The sequence below is a fragment of the Condylura cristata genome, unplaced genomic scaffold (assembly GCF_000260355.1).
Source record: "Condylura cristata isolate star-nosed mole 26May11 unplaced genomic scaffold, ConCri1.0 scaffold00002, whole genome shotgun sequence".
Lineage (NCBI taxonomy): Eukaryota > Metazoa > Chordata > Mammalia > Eulipotyphla > Talpidae > Condylura > Condylura cristata.
In genome coordinates this window covers 10,141,823-10,160,022 of record NW_004567103.1, presented here as the reverse complement: position 1 = coordinate 10,160,022, position 18,200 = coordinate 10,141,823, and positions in this window count along the sequence as shown.

Below are 18,200 nucleotides of genomic sequence, written 5' to 3'. Positions count from 1 at the left end.
ATCAAGAATGTCAACACGTAATACAAAGTCTGGTACAGGAAAAGAACTAGTGGTTATCACCCTTGCTCTGAGCAGTGGGAACTACAGTCGGCTGTGATCACTTAGTAGATAAGTCTTTGCTCCTAAGCATCGTCATTAAGGTCATGTGATTCAAATTTATGATGCAACAAACTGGCAAATTCTTTAGGCCTCTGACCTTTCTTTTAAATTATTAAAGACAAGAATTAAGTCTCTACAATGGCAGGGTTGACTGGGCTTGTCGAGCAGATGATTGGCGATTATATCTTAAGACCTTTGATTCCAAACAAATGCTTTGACTACAGAGGGTGAGGATTTCTACAGGAAAAACGTTTATCTATGAAGGGTAAATATCATGCATTGCCTTTATCAAATATTAACTCTAGTATTTCAGAAACAGATACTCAACACAGTTCTCCACTGGAGTAAATAAAACTAGACTGTTAATTCGGTGTTAATATTTGCATTGACCCTCTTCAGGAAATCATAAAAAACTGTGTCAATAAGAGAGTTGAAACTCAACCTAGGTTTTTGTGAGCCTGTGAATTATTTTGTATACATTCTTGCTCAAAAAGCAAGGCAAAAACCCAACTTAAAGTTAAATGCTGTAAGGCTGAAAGTGGTGACAAAATTCAGAGAACTAATTCAGATCATGGAACCCCATTTCCACTCAAGTTTCTAGCTGTGAGACCATGAACAAGTTTTTGTTTTGTTTTGTTTTGTTTTTTTAAACATTTCTATACCTCAGCTTCTTCATCCTTAAAGTAGAGATAATATGAAGCTCATTGGATTTATGATTCCATGATGCAAAAACACCTAGAGACTGCTTTTCTAGGAAGATCAACTGCAAATGAGTGGAATATGACTTTTCTGGCTATTTCTGAAGCCAGATTTGAACATTCAGGTACCACGATCTAGACAAAGTTTTTTCAATGCCAGGCTCTCAGGTTTTTGAATTGTTTGGTTATTTTTCAAATATCTTTGCTTATTTTTTTCATGTTTGATTTTTTGTTATACTAACTGTTTCTCAGTCCAAAGTCTGTATTCTCCGTAGGGTTAAAACTGCCCCAAAGAAAGTAAACATTGAATCTTTGGAAGTAAACGAAACAATTTTTACTTCTTTTAAGTTTTCAATATTCTGAGAAGAAAAGTAGAGAGAGTTGCAAGGGTCCTTGGGGTTGGTAAGAGGAGGTGCCTGCTCATAGCAGGAGGCCTGGGTACAAGGCCCTAGAGATCAAGGCCCTAGATATTGAGGAGCCAGGCCCAGCTCGGCTTCATACCAGTGCATATATAGCATAAAGGTTTGGGGGCTTTGTTTTTCCATCAGCCCCTGCTGGAGGGTCACAATGCTTTCCCACAGTACCTAACCAGCTTCCAGCACCCCTAAGACTGGTCTCAAAGTCTATGAATTAAAATGTATATATATTCATATATACTTATATAAACATATATTTGCATTATGAAAAACATTGCTTTCTCTAGAGACCAAATGTATTTTCCTCTTCATGTGAAATGCAAAATTATGTAAGTGAACATTCTTCCTTCTGGGCTTTATCCACCAAGAAGACAGGTTCCCGTATCTCATGCCAACTTCAGCAGTGCAGGAGCTGGGCCTGATCAGCTGATGGTCTCCATCCCAATTCCACCCTCGGCTACCCTCCACCCCAATTCCTCAGCTGCCCCCCACACCCTCATTCCAATTCCTTTCTGGGGCTCTGTCCTGAGTCCGGCATGGACTTGCAAGCAGAGAGAGCACGTAAAACTATTCACCTGCTTCCATTTGGGATATTTGCTTGTCATTTGCTTTGAAATTTGACCCATTTCCTCCACTTGTAGGGTCCTCCTGCCATTTGTAGCCCCAACTGTCTATTCCATGGTCTTCGTTTGCCCACTACTTAGCTTTAGTGACTCATGACTGTATCTCTTCTATCTTCCCATTTTATAAGTATTTGTGTTAGCCATCAAAACCATTGGTGATATATGCTGACACACAAATATTTTAAAGTTTCATGAAATAAAATTTCAAATACATATAGAAACAGTGTCCCTGTGTACCCAAATGAATATTCAACAATGAGGAGTTCAAGGTCAATCACTACACAATGCCCACTCCACTTCATGCTATTTTTTTAAAAAGGTTTATTTATTTATGCATACAAGAGGTGGGATACATGCCAGGGATTCAGTGGTTGAGAGGATTCATCAGAGACAGAGTGGGAAGCAGAACAAGCAGATTGACTGAAATACACTGCTGTGGGGTGCAGCAGGTGAGCCAAGAATGTTCTGCTATGCCATGTGGGTCGTCTCTGTGGCGGGGATGGAATTGATGTTGCAGTGATTGTGGATAGCTTTATGGTGCTGTGTCTTAGCCCATTGCACCAGGGAGAGCATGCTATTTTGAAGCAAATGTCATTCAGTCACCATTTTTATTTGTAAATATCTTAATAAATATCCTTAAAAGAGGATTTGCTTAAAATAATGCTTTCAACAGGAAGTTGATAATTACTGGATAGAAGGAAAATTATAAGTGGACTTTTGGTTTAAAAACTAGTGATTCCAGAACCACAGAGAAAACACTGATATGCTCCAGATAAAAAGAAAATTTCAGGGTGAATTACTCACCCTGAAATAAAAAGATAATTCTAAGTGGTGATTAATAGCACTTGAAGTTTGTGGTTGTAAAACAGCAAAGGAAATGTAACTTATTTTATCAGTAACTTCAAATTCTCCTTGAACCACGTTGAGACAGTACTATATACAACCTGGATGAACCAGAAATATGAAAACGGATAATGCAAATGTTTATGAAGATGTGGGACATTTAGACTTCTCTTAGGTTGCTGGTTCGAGTGTAACAATGTGTAGCCATTTTGAAAGCCTGTTTGGTTTTTTTGTTAAGCTAAATATACAACTACCCTCTCACCTGCAATATGTACTTAGGTATTTACTCAAATAGCTCTGAAAGGAATTGTTCAAGTGTGTTTCAGATCAACGTTTCCATAACAATGAAAACAATCCAAGTGTCCTTCAACTGCAGAAAAGATAATATATCCATACCACAGAAATCTACTCAACAATAAAATTAAACAAACCTATTAATACTCATTGAGAAACTGTATGTTGTTAACCATCAGATAAATTTGTCAGAATTTATCAAACCATAGTCAAGATCTACAAATTTCATAAACCACAAGACTTATCTAAATAACCTATCTTAAAGAGTGCACTGACTTATCTGGAAATATGTATTGAACAGGGCATAAGGTACATTTTCCATTCTGCCCCTCTCTCTCCACACCCTCCGCCCCCCCCCCAACATTCACCGTCCCTGGCTGTCCAATGTGACACATTGATGTCAGAAGGCCAAGACTTAAGAAAGGAAAACAGAATTGCTCTAGTGAGCTTCCCAGAGAGAGAAGAAAACAGAAGGAAATAGAGGAGAGATGGAATAAGGACAAACGTTTGCAAGCTTTGCAAGCTAAAGTGCCTTCCTGGTACTCTTAAGTAAAATTTACTAAACAAAGAAATCTTTGCAAGTGATTTTGTATTTGCTGTTTTATAGACCAATGATGGGGCTAAATCTCACTCTGAGGGAGCTGGAATAAGATGGAAGAAAACAGCACAAGAGGAAAGCAGAGTCCTTAGACAGAGGAGGTAGGAGCAGACAGGTGCTCAGTGTAAGGCTCCAGTCTCCTATGGGCTGTGCAATGTTGGTCAAGGCAATTTAGACGGACCTCACATGGCAGGGAGCATGCATGCATGATGTCTGACCGCACTTAGCTTTTCTTATACCTTTGAATAATTTTATGACCTTCACAAAGTCTTAAATTATGTTCGTCAAAGATTTTGCTCAATTTTTTTGAAAGATTTATTTATGGATACAAAAATGGGGTACAGACATAGGTGTAGGGGCAGTGAGAGGATTCACCAGAAACAGAGTGGGGAGCAGAACAGGCAGATCAGCAAAGTACACTGCTGAGGGGAGCAGTGGGCGAGACAAGAGAGGTCTTTTGTGCCATGTGGGTCACCTCCAGGGAAGGGATTGAACTCGCACTGAAGCGCCACAGTTTGGCTTAGCTTCCCAGTGCAGTGCTCCAACCCCCTGAGCCACTAGGGAGGGCCTGCTCAATTGTTTTAATATATAATTCTTCTCTACCACCTCTCCCTTCACTTTCATCTTCCTGTCCTCCACTTTCTTCCTTTCCTTTTTGTCCTTGTTCTACATCTACTTCTTTGGGGGGGGGGGGGAGGAATCATGCTTGATAAGGATTATTCACATATTGGACTCTAAATTAATTCCTTGCTACTGCATCAAATATCATAACCAAAGCTGAACTTCCCATAATTATGAAGATAAGTGCCTTTAAAAATAGATATCTGGGGCCCTCCGTGGTGGTGCAGCGGGTTAAAGCACTGCACTGAGAAGCTAAAGCCACTTCCGCATGAGTTCGATTCCCGCCTGCCCCGGAGGTGACCACATGGTGTGGCAGACCTCTCCTGACCCACCCGCTGCTCCCCTCAGCAGTGTACTTCGTAGATCTGCCTGTTCTGCTCCCCACTCTGTCTCTGGTGAAGCCTCTCACCGCCCCTGAGCCTCTAGCCTGTACCCCGGTTCTGTATGTACAAATAAATAAATCTTTAAAAAAAAATAGATATCTGAAGAAAAAGAAAAAGAAAAGAAAGATGGTACTAGCACAATTAAATCCAAATCAATAACTGGTTAGTATATAAATTGCACAATAGCCCATTTTCAGAGCCTATAACCCAAATCAGTTTGTACGGAGAGAGTTTCGATAGACTAAGTCCCTAAGTTATAGGGAGCACAGAATTGCCTCAAGAGTTCTTGTTAACCAAACACATTGATTGAATATGGCTGTTGTTTTGGGGTACAGTTGGTAGAATTAGAATTATTTCCATTTCTTTTCTTCAACTTGATTGAGGTATATTTAATATACAAAAAGTTGCACATTATATGTGTGTGTGTGTGTGTGTGTGTATTATATATTATATATTGAGTTTGGACATATGTATAATCCATGCAACCGACCATCCCCAAACAGCAATATGTCCAGACACTTCCAGCACCTCCAAAGATTTTTGTGTCCCTTTGCTATGTGTGTGTGTGCTTAGTAAGAACATTTAGCATGAGATACCCCCTTTTACAAGTATTTAAGCGCCCAGTACTGGATTGTTGTGTATAGCCCCAAACTGGAGAGCAAATCTCTAGAACACCTTCATTTTGCCTCATTGTTACATCATATCCATGGAAGACCCCATTCCTTCCTCCTGGCCTGAAAACCACCATTGTATTCCCTGAATCTCTGAGTTTTACTATTTTTGATACTCCATCGAAGTAATCACCTTGGTGTTTCCTTTAAAATCGCCTCCCTTTTATTTCTGCTGGTCTCCTTTCATTTCTTAGCTACTTGTAGTCTGATATCATGAGACAGCCTGGCTGGGAACTGAATTTCTCACGGGAAAGCTTGTACACTCATTTAATTAATTGACCGAGTGAGCACTACTCGGCTCTTGCTGTCCTGTTAGATAATTGCACGGCGCCTCCACACCACAGGAGTCCTTCCTTCGCTGGACGGGATGCTACGAGTGGACATTCACGCTGAACGATAGCCACTATGCGTACCACCCACTTATCTCCATACCACTTGAAAACGCAAAGAAAAGTACAGGCCCTCCCTGGTGGCGCAATGGGTGAGGACGCAGCACTACAAGCTGGCCTCAGCCACTTCAGTGCAAATTGGATTCCCCACCCTTGAGGTGATAAGCATGGTGGGCAGACCTCTCCTGACACACCGGTTGGCCCTTCAGCAGTGTACTTCCTCCGTCTGCCTGTTCTATTCCTCACTCTGTCTCTGTGAAAGCCTCTCGCTGCCCCTGCACCTCGGGCCTGCACCCGAGTTGTGTATGCATAAATAGATAAATCAAAGGAAACGCAAAGTATAAAGAAAAGAAGTCGTTCGAGCCTGTTATGGCCGTTCATAGACCCATTGGTTAGTTCCTCGGGTAAAGGATGTGGTAATGGTGCCCAGGGAACCCACCGGAGCTGGAGGTCACGGCATCTCCTAAACCTTTTCTACTTGAAGTTAGCAATACTGAGGGCATATTAACAGCAGTAAATCTCAGCCCCTGCTACTCCATGGCATCTCAATAAAAGAATAGAAACGATTGTTGTTTTTTTTTTGTTTGTTTGTTTTCAGAATGCAAGTAAAAACTGATCAGACCATTAAAAGTTAACTCAACCAACACCACTTTTTATTGTTTCTTAAGCTCTTTACTTGGCATGTTAACCATTAACGAAATGAATAAATTCCAAATATTAGACAATTCTATTCACACCAAAGAGCTCATTCTTACATAAAACTTAAATTGAAATCATTTTATGTTTAATAGAAACAGACGTGTATTTAAAATGAGAAGTGGTGGAAGCAGAAAACCTATAAAATGAATTTTATTTTTTATGGAAAGTCAAAGTAGTAGAAAATCAGTTTAAAAGAAATTTCCTAATTGATGGGATTCTGCATGATTTTTTATTCACTTCTTTACACTTATCTGCATCGTCCAATTTTCCCCCAATAAATATTTTACTTTCATACTTAAAAAAAAGCGTGCAAGTGGACAAATCGTGGTCAATGTAGTTAATGACTACAGAGTTAAAGCAATGAGATTTACTGATGAGTCAGATCCTTAAAGTAGTCAGAAACCAATGACTAGGGAGGGCAGGGAGAGGGTCAAGTTGTCCTGAGTGGGCAGGGTCAACAAAAGGGAGGGGTAGCGAAAGTGAAGCAGAAGAGGAGAGAGACAAGAGGACCCACTTCTTAGCACTGGAGAGGCCTCTGAGCCAGAGGAGGTCCTTGCCCCGAGAACCTGAAGGAGGAGGTAGAGGGAGAGCTCTGCCCACTGGATGCCACCTTGTAGCAGCATTTCAGCGACTCTTGACATCAGTCTTTGACCTTCAGAGATCAGTCACTGCTGCTTCACATCAGCCTTCCCAACTTCTATGCACAACCTCCTCTGAGCCCACCCTAACCCAGACTCACACAGGTGTGAGGCTCTTGGCCAACATGGCTTAAGCTTCACTGAGTTGACAATGAACATAGCAGCCACAGGCAGACTGCTATATCGATGCTGCTCCTTGGGGATACAACGTTCACTTTGATGCTGAAAGCGCTGACTCTGAATTTAATTAGCAAGATTAAAAAAAAAAATCTTTTCAGGGTAAAAATCTGAGATTCACTGAAATCTAGCACATCGTTCTGAAATCTACCAAAATCTTAGTGGAGTGCTCCAGGCCTGGAGGCATGACTGATGGGTAGTTCGGGCCTCTGAGTCGCCTACCTCAGTAGTTCTCGAACAGCATAGCCGGGCAGTCACAGCTGGTTCTCTGCAGAACCTCTAACCTACTGGTCTGAGCACAGGCTAAAACTTTCCATTTCCAGTAAGTCCCAGTTGATGTTGATGCAGAAGCCCCTCCCCGAACCACTGCCCCTTCATAGTGCTTAGGAACCATATGGGGACACCTGAGGAGTTTCCTAAAATGCACAAAGTCATGTCTGTTCCATGTCATTAAATCAGTATCTTGATTGGAGATGGAAAATGGGTATTTTCTTTTTGGAAAAGTTTTACAAGCGATTATGATAGACACATTTATTTGAAAACTACAGCTTAGGAATGTTCAGACAGCTTATCTCCAGCATATTAATTGTTGTTATCAGAGGAAAGCACGCTTCTGTGATCAAAGATGGGGGTGACATATAGAATTCAGTACTGTTGTGCTGGCTACAGGTCTAGGTGATACTCACATAGCGGGTGCTGGTACCAGGTAAGGTGCATGATGGGCCAACCTGCACAGGAAGCCAACACAGAGGCACTGCTATTTTCATTATTTGCAGATGAGGACAGGAGATATGAAGAGGATAATAATATGCCCCAGGTCCCACAATCAGTGCAAATGACAAGATAAAGCCCAGGTTTCTGGGCTCCAGATTTTGAGTTCAGTCATCATGCTGCACTGATTTACCTAAATTCTTAGCAGCAGAACATACATTGGGAGTCTCCAAGAATAACACACAGCCTTTACCAAACTTGTTGGTTTCTGGACCTGTTTCCCCCATCTCTTTTTTGTTCTGCTGGAGATTTCTGGGACAGCTACTATTCTTGAGGCCTGTTCTGGGGAAAAAACTTTGTAAACTCTAAAGTCCATTCTTGAATTAAACCAGAGTTAACTAAAGGTCAGTCATTCAGGCAAAAACACATGAGTCTGGAAAGTCTCCAATAAAACTTAATTAGGAAATATTGGTGAGGAAATATTGGCTAATACTTTGATGAGGAAGCATTAGCTTATATTATGAGCTACCAAGAAAGGCACAAGTCCATGCAAATTGAGGTGGTATTTGTGGAAAATTGCAGGTTTTACATCTCATTCTGTCCTGAGTTTGTGACTCTAAGCTTTGTCCCATAAAGAAATGTGACTTTTCAAATCTGAGCCACCAAATTGCTTTTAACTCTCAGTGACACTATGGATCATATAGTTGAGTGTGTTTTGCTCAGAAAATAGATTTCCACCATTTCCAGTTTTGGGACACAGGGGAAAATCATCATCCCTCTAGTACTTCTCAGGCTGATGAGTTTTCAAAATAGCATCAGACAGGCTAGCAAAGAAACCTAATAATTTAATAACATGCACAGGGGCCTACAGAGACACAGGTCCCATCATTGATTAGGGAGAAAGGTGGATCAAGTTCCTATTGAGGGGTCGAGGTTCCTGGGGAGTTGTGGAGTGACAACCACTCACTCTGTGTAAAGATGAGATTCTCAGAGAGATTGGAACTACTAGATTCTTCAAGTCATATAGGAGGGAGCTTTTTTTTGCAAAAGTTCCAGAAGCTTAGGGAATGACAGTATCTTCTTAGATTAGGGGAGAATGAAAGATTTAGGCACAGAGAAGCTATTCCTCACCTTCAGAAAATTGTATAGCTCTGAGCTCAAAAGATTTTGCATGTTAGAGCAAGTTTCTTGAGACCAGTTGTGAGAATTTTAGGGTTGTCTAATTAGGCCAACTTTATTAGCCTACATTAAAACATATTACTAGCAGTAATATTTTTCAAAAAGACCTTTTAAATCAGAGACTCTGGGTAAGTAATTGATCATGCTGAGTGCATTGCAGGTGGAAGTGGGGAGGAAAAGAGAGGAAGGGTAGATGGGTTGACAGAAATTTTATTTCAAAAAGCAAAATCTAGGGCCCGCCCTGGTGTTGCGATGGGTTAAAGTGAAGCTTCCAGTTTCCAGCCCCTGGAAGGTGACCACATGGTGCAGCAGACCTCTCCTGTTTTGCCTGCTGCTCCCCTCAGCAGTGTGTTTCATCAATCTGCCTGTTCTGCTCCCCACTCTGTCTCTGGTGAATCCTCTTACTGCCCCTGCACCTCTGGCTGGTATCTCTGTCCTGTATGCATAAATAAATAAACCTTAAAAAAAAAAGCAAAATTTAAATCCATAAGGAACTTTATTTTCTCTGATACTTAATATACTTAGAAAGTATGCACTAATTTTTCAAACATAAAACACATTTTCTGTTGATTTTTGGCTTTTTATTCCATAAAGTTGCATGATAACTTTAGTGAGACATCATTCACAATGGACTTGCACAAAGAGACAGAGAAGGTCACCCCTGCAGAAATATTCAAGAGCTTCATTGATTTTCCCAAATATCTTTTTTAATCCTTTGATATTCAAATCCCTTGCTTTTGAAGCATACCCCAGTTGTAGTCATGTCTTCCTCATCCATTTTCCCTTATTTAGTTGATGACTATCCTAACACTGCCACATCCTATTTGCCACTGGCTTGTGATTCAAGCAAGGGTCCAGTATGACTTGCCTTAATACATGAAGCTCTAAATCTTTTTCCAGATTTGATATACAATTTCACTGCGTGGTATGTGGTGTTTGCTTTATACCATTGCAACAATCAAGGAGGTTGACAGAGGACTCAACTGGTGAAGATGGATGTTAGTGATAGAAGCTTAGAGTAGAAAATTTAGGATGGAGGTTTCCACAAGGTCAAGAACCAGAGGCGGGGGTAGGGATGATGAAGCCAGCTATAGAAGTTTCCAGGAATTAGAAGTAGGGTCAGAAAAGATTATCTTTACAGACAACCAATCCAACATGACTCCAAAGTAATAAAATGCTGCTAAAGATTGAGTTCCCCCAAAAGACACTGTATGTTTTGCTCGGCAAAACATAGGTCTTGACCTAAGTCTAACTAACTCTGTACAGATAACTTGTTTCCTTATTAAAAAAAAAAAAATTGGCCTTTGCATATTTGTGTATATGTAAACATCTCTTTCCTCAATAAACTTCTTGGGCCTTAATAAGCTGACAGTGTACCACTGAGCAGGTACACATTCCTGAAATCTTTCTCAGAGGACACCCAAGAGCCCTATCCAATGAACCCCAACATTACAATTAAGCAGGAGACGATTTTCAAGTTTGTACTCAGTGAATATCTTTGTGCTAACTTGACTTTCCTTATGCAACTGTCAGGCTTCTGGGACCCTGCTAAGTTCACACCGTCACAATCTCCTCAATGTAAAATGTCATGGCTTGCTTGTTTTTACACTAACTTCATCCACATTTTCCTGAACAACCTTCCCCTGTAAATTCTTTCTGTTTTCTTTCTTAATTGATTCTAGCTTATGCCATTTTTCTCTCCTTTTGTTTTTTTTTTTAAATCTTTATAAGTTAAAGCATAACTAGCACTTTATGGAAGGATGGAACTAGAAAAAGAGGACAAAGTCAGTAAATAGCACACATTTTTAATACTATGCCACGCATCTGAAGGCTCTGACTGACACCCTTCACATAGCTTCGCCTTTGAGTCGACAAATTGATAGTACAACGTTCGAGTTTTAGATTTCCAGTTAAATGTTCTAACACTTGGTCAAAGAGCCTGTCTGAACTCTCATCCTTCTGCTTCTGTTTTCCAAATATTTACATGGATCTTTCTATTATTGAGATATAAGACAGGTCCAGCTGTCAGCAATTGGGACGTCCATAGCTAGAGGAAATGAAGTCTAAAATGACTCACTCCGATTCTTTGTCTAAAAGGCGTGTGAGACACATTTTAACAAATATATGTAATCCTCACAGCTAATTATATTTTTTCTCATTGCAATTTTAATTATTTTTTTAAATCCAAACTTTCTTTCATCCCTCATGGCAGTTTCATTGTCATTAAAAGTACTGCTGCTTTGTGTGCAGCCTCTATTCATATTCATGAGGTCAGGACCATTCAACCACAGTAATTGAGCAGTCTGATTGGCTGAGTGTCCCATAGTGGTTTAGAGAGATACTGATTAACAAAAGGCACCAGAGCCTCAGCCACGATAGGAAGTATAATTATGTAGGACCCTAAATGGAGACTCCAATCATCTGACAATGCCCATTGGACTCACGTAATATTAACACATTATCTATCATCCCACTATGATTAAGTAGTATTTAGTTAGTCTTTTTAAATGGGGATTTTTCCCAATAAATCTGTCTCATATCTACACAGATCAACACAATTTCTTCTTTGTGTTAGTTAGAGAACATTTTCTTTTTAATTTTTTATCTACTATGGAAGTCAGATATCAGCATATCTAAAATGGCCATCATCAAAACTGGTAAGATAGTTTCAAGAACATTCTGACACAGAGAGTAGCTACAGATAAAGATTGTTTTACTGCAGGTTTAGACTGTCTGTCACACCAGAGAGTGGATCAGAAAGGTTAGAAAAAATGGTTTAGAAGCTATCTACCAATCTAAGGATTCTGTGATTTTATATAAACAGATGTCTGTTACACTTTATGGGGCTTTTTGTTAGGATTCCATAACCTGTGTGGCATAGAAGTCTTCAAAGTGAAGTCTGTATACAAAAGGAGGTATATAAAACCATTTCCTGACATGTGGGAAGAACTCATTAGAACTTTATTTATTTAAAAATTACCTTTAAAGATATCCTACTATGTAGTTACATTTTATATCCACTAAGATTTATGAGCACTTAATGTGTATCAAGCTCTATTCTAAATGCTTTTAAACTATTAATACTTTTTTTTAACTCTCGTAAAAAAATCTATAAAGTAGATATTCTTTCCATACTGAACTTACTGATAAGAAAATTAAGACAAAGAGACTATGAGAATTGCCAGGAATCATACAAAGTTGGAACTTTTGGAGCTAAGACTTGAGCCTAATTGTGAGTTGAACCTCTTCATCACTCTCTACACAATATTAATGCAGTTATGGAATTCAAAATAATGAAATACAGAAATAAATCAATCCTTAAAATAGAAGCGGTGGGCACACAGTCTAAGATGATTCCAGCCAACTCCACAATCACTGTAATCTGATGTTCTTGAGTTCCTATAATCCTCTCCTCTCAAGTATGGACAGGACTATGACTTGTATTTAATTAGTAAATTAAGCTAAAAGGGAGAATTTTCACGCTCATAATTACATTTGCTAAAATATGTTCTCTAATAGTTTCTTTCTTTTGATGGCTCTGATGAAACAAGCTTCCATGTACTGTGAGCTCCCCAGGGGGAGGGTCAAGTATCTGAGAGTGATGGAGGGTCTCAAGGAGCTAGGAGTGACACCCAGTCAACAGTTAACAGCAAAAAACTAAAGGTTTCCTTCCCAGAAGTACAAGAAACTAAATGCAGCCAACAAAATCACATGAGTGAAGAAATGAATCCTTCCCCAGACAATCTTCCAATGAGACCACAGCCCCATTCACATTTCAATTGCTGCTCTGAAGAGAACCTGGCTAAGCTGCAGTCAGAATCCTCACCCATCAAGCCTGTGAGATGATAAATGGGTGCTCCTCCGAGCCTTTGAGTTGGTGCTAATTTGTTACACAGTAGTGAAAGTCAGTACAAAAAGTACCTGCTCATGTTGTAACCCTAAGATGGTGGGTGTTTAAAAACGGTTCTCTCTCTAGTTCCTCTCTCTAACCAATGAGGTGGAAGTAGAGAATGGGTTTTGGCCTCATCTATTTCACCACTGACAACTCAGTATTCCTACATTAAAAAAAAAAGTCAAAAAATAATAATTCATGTATAACTATGAAAAGGACATAATTTATTTATATCTGGAATTTTTCTTTTCCTCTCACTTTACACATTTTAAAGAGAGTAGTCTGTCCATTGAACTTTTATAAAATTGACAAAGCTGCTATTTGGATATTAAAAAAAAAAAAATCTCCTTCTCTCATGTTCCCCCATCTCAAAAAAAAAAAAAAAAAAACCTTGGTAAGTGTTCTCCAAAACTGAGATACAGCTGACTTTCAAGTATATTTTATTTATTTCACTCTGTCTTCATAATGCAGAAGTATTCTTAATTATGATCACCTATTTTATACAAGACAACTGTCTTGAAATATTTTTATGTAAACATCAATTAGTTGAATCAAGGATTCCAGAGAAGAGAAACTACTTAACATCAAACTGCACTCAAGAGGATTCTGGAAAGATGGAAGTTTTTGTCTGCCCTCTGTTTTCAATTTCTTCAAACTTGCCTGTCTTTGTTCAGCCAGTAGCTCCAGAAGCCAGAGTCAGGTGAGCTTGGAGCACACGAGTTAAAGAGCGCGAGAGGGGCACTTGCACTCTGGTCAGGAGACAGCCAGGGACCTGCAAAGCCTCTTCTGCCTTCTCAGCTTCCTCTCTATACATGGAGTGTGACAGGGCATCCTGGCCCATGTGGGCTTAGGTAAGTAGGCAGGAGCGGAGACCTCTCTCACCCAAGAGGCCAGGGGAACAGACATCGCACCTGGAGTTCTGAAACCTCTCTGTGGCTGTACCACTAACACACAGAGGAGAACACCTGGAGGTCCCCCTGGTGCTGGAAATGTGACATTTTAGGAGCACAACGTGGAAAAAAGAAATAAAAGCTGTATCAAAGCATGACTAAAGAGCTAAGGGAGGAAAAATAGGCTAGTCTCGTAACAAAACTGAGCTATGTGAAGAGACAAGTGACAATTTACATAGTTATGATGCTTGAGTGGATTAAGACTAACACAAAATGTCTTTCTGGATGAACAACATTATTTTAAACATAAAAAATACAAGTGAGCCTACAAAGAGGATATTCACAGTGACTATCAAGTGAGCAAAAAGATCAAGTGGAAGACATTTCTCAAAGAAAGAGATCAAAATTGGGAAAGAGACGTTGGGGAAGGATAGATGAAGCCTTATGTGTATATAATATCCATTGCAGAATAGAAATAAGGAACAGATGGAGGAGAGAACACATATAATCTAGTAATAGAAGAACATTTCCTTGAACTAAAGAATGGAGTCTGTCATTTTAAAGGTTTCATCCAGAAGGATTCATCTCTTTATCCTTGGATAAAGGATAAAGGATAAAGAGATAATCTTGCACTTCTTTTGGAGAAAGGACAAGTCACTTACAATGATAAAGGCTTAACCTGGAATCACATTCTGTTAAGGGCAAGACAGAGCTGTGCCAGGTGTACCACTCCCAACCCATGTATGAGCGTTGGCCTCAACAATATAATATGTGCACTGAGTAAGCGACTAACAGGATATCACAGGGAGCTATGAGGGCTTTCTCCCTGGTGGCTTTCTCCCTGGGCTGGTCACTGGGAGAAAAAAAAAAAATTCAGGGGCCCTCCCGGATGGCGTGGCGGGTTGGAATGCTGCACTGAGAAGCTAAGCCTAGCTAGCAGCGGAGGCTTCAGTGGGAGTTCTATCTCTCCCACACACCAACCCCCACCCCCTGCCCTGCAGGTGACCCCCATGGTGCAGCAGACCTCTACTGCTCCACCGCTGCTCTCCTCAGCAGTTCTGCTCCCTACTCTGCCGGTTCTGCTCCCTACTCTGTTTCTGGTAAATCCTCTCACCACCCCAGCACTTCTGGCCTGTATCCCACTTCTGTATGCATAAATAAATAAATCTTAAATATTTCAGAATTTATTTATTCAAGAACATATTTTGATAAAGAATTATTTTAAAATGGTGCAAACAAAATTAGTTATCTATATAAAGGAAAAACAAAATTGGGGCCCTTCCTGGTGGCACAGGGGTTAAAGCACAGCACTGAGAAGCTAAAGCCACTTCAGCATGAGTTCGATCCCCATCCCAGAGGTGACCGAAATGGCGGGCAGACCTCTCCTGACCGGCTTTCTGCTCCTCTCAACCGTGTACTTCGTGGATCTGTCTGTTCTGCTCCCCACTCTGTCTCTGGTGAATCCTCTCACCGCCCCTACAATTCTGGCCTGTACCCCAGTTCTGTATGCATAAATAAATAAATCATAAAAAAAAGAAAGAAAAACAAAATTGGTTCCCAGTCAGAAGACACTGTAAAATAATACCTTCTAGATGTTTATATAACAGGAACAAACATGCAGTGATGGAAACCATTCTATAATCATTGCAACTTCAAGAAATAGGTGTAGGGGAGATGTCACGGAGAAGATTGCCTTTGTATGTCTTTGAATAGCATGAAATAACTCATTGAAATAATTATATTCCAAATTTTAGTTTGAAACACATTTTACAAAAATTTAAAATGGAAAGTACAAAAGCTTATTTTACTTTCTGATTATTTTAAAATTTTTTACTTTTTGATTACTTTTAAAAAACACATACATGGTTTTCTTTTCATTTTGTTTGTATTGTACGGTTTTTATTCATTTCATTGGAATTTTTTCAATTGCAATAGTGTCTATTAACAAGCCAATCTACATACAGATATTCTCCTCCATACTTTAGTGCTCCCCGTTCTCTCCACTCCATTAACAATGCCAGCATTTGGAGTAGATTTTTTTCAGTCTTTCTATATCATATACACATAAGATATGATGGGGAACAGGCATTAGGGAAGCTCGAACTAGGTAACTAATATGCTCATGACTACTGAGTGTCAGTCATTCGTGGGCCTTTAAGTGGGCAGTGTTGTGAAGGAACAGTTATAAATCCACACTGACACCCTCAGAGGTCACATGGGAGGGATCTCGCTAGCCTTTCCCCATTCCCATTTATGCTTCCTCCCATAGCTGGAATGTTGATCTCTACCAACATCAATATATTTGATTGTTTTGTCCAAAAGTACATGCAAATGTGTTTCATATCACAGAACTTATTGTCTGTGTTTTCTTCTCTATGTTTTATGATTTTAGAACTTACACTCAAGTTCTTAATCCATTTTGAATTATTTCTGTATGATGTAGTCAAGTTTCAGTATTTTGCACGTTGCTGTGCAGTCTCTCCACCACTATTTTTGAAGCACCCTTCATTTTTGTGCTCGTGATCTTAGCTCTTTAATCATAAATTAGTTGTCTATAGATGTCTTATTTCTAAACTCTGAATTTTGTTCCAGTCATCTGTTCTTTACATTTTTTTTCTACACTCTGTTCTATTTATAGCTCATGTGCAAATGCACCCCACCCTTTCTTTTTTTTTCTTTTTTATCAAAATGGGATATGTCTCCTAAATAGATATCTTGCAAATTGTTTTCCCATGTAACTATCACGCCCAGAAAGACTCATAAGTGGTTTCAGTGAGTTTCTCATTCTTTTAAAGTATTTAATACTATTCACCTTTTTAATGAATGAGTTTCTCAAAATTTCTGAAATCTGTTATTCATTCATTCCAGGTAGCGTCTGCTGCCTGCCTGCCATTTGGGATCTAGAGATTGAAGTAAACATGAAGACAAGTTTCTTACACTGAAGTTTACCTGGAAGTTGGAAGAGACAGATCATTAAGCAAAATTAATTAAAGTATTTCAGGGATGATAAGTATGCATCAAGGAACAGGGAAATGTGACAGAAAAGCAGACTTCTGAAGGGACTTTGGCCTCAGTGCAAAGGTGAGCAGGAGCCAATTCTACATGTATTGGGGGAAAGATTGTTCCACGAAGAAGGCACTTATGGACAAGCTTGCCATATCTGAAGGACAGAAAGAACAATGCCATCAGAGTGTGGCCAGTGAGATGCTGCACGGTATAGATGTTGTCAGTGAAGAAGGCTCTGATAATGTAGAACACACAGTAGATACTTCAAAAACGTAGCTGATACATTCTTTGTTATATAACACTTAATATAATTTCATAGGCAAAACCCTAATTCATATGCAGAATAAGGAAAAAATATTTTACTCTTTACTTGTAGCATTCCATAAGGCATGCAGAATTCAAAGGCTGATCAAAACCCTAGAATGTTTCAACTTTTTATAAGGCACCATTAGGATGGTCATAAACTGCTTAGCATTTAAATACACTTTCTACAGCTCGACAGTATGTCTGAGATAACTTTAAATGCTAATGAAATGTTTCATAAGTCCACTGTTTTTTATGGCCTTTAGGAATTTAAGAAACTCCTTAAATACCATCTCATAAACCAAAAAAAAAAAAATCTAACTTGAGCTTAACTTACATAGAGAAAATATGGCATGGCAGACTTGTTGTATGACTTGAATTCAATTATTATTTTCTTCTGAGAAGGACAGGGATTGATTCTGTATTGACCTCAAGTAGGTTCTTGAAAAGATCTATTCCTTTCCAAATGAAAACATATCAGTGGAAATAAAACTCTTTATAGCCTGTAATTCAGAAGTGAACTTTTATGAAGCACTTGGCATTGTGGATATATGTCCAATGGAACCACATATTCTGAAAGATCTAAATTGTTTAGTTCCTAGTGACCCATAAGGATTAAGTTCTGAGTAAAGGAAACCTTATTTTTTTAAAAAAAAATCCTTCCTTCCATTCAATTTTCCACAGGTAAAGGAAAATAGGAACATGTTCTGATAGGCACACTTTTTTTGTTTCTGTTTATAGTTTTTAAATGTGCTTTTTAATTCACAGTGGTGACAACATTCTGAAGTGACACTACAGGAACAGCAAGAATAAGTTACAGAAGTTGTAGCCAGGATATTAATGAATAATAGCAGCGACAAGGCAGTAAAATACACTTACCTCCAATTCGTAAAGATCTTTCATTTCTCTGTGAGAAGTTTCATGTGGATTTGCCTTGCTTAATTAACTTCCTGTGATATACTTTACATCTCTCACCCTGGGAGATATATGTGAGTTAAGTCAGAACAGCAGGATTGTATTTTTGTCAATGCTGGAAAAGCAAATTTCTTCTTTCAATTACCCAGTTCCTT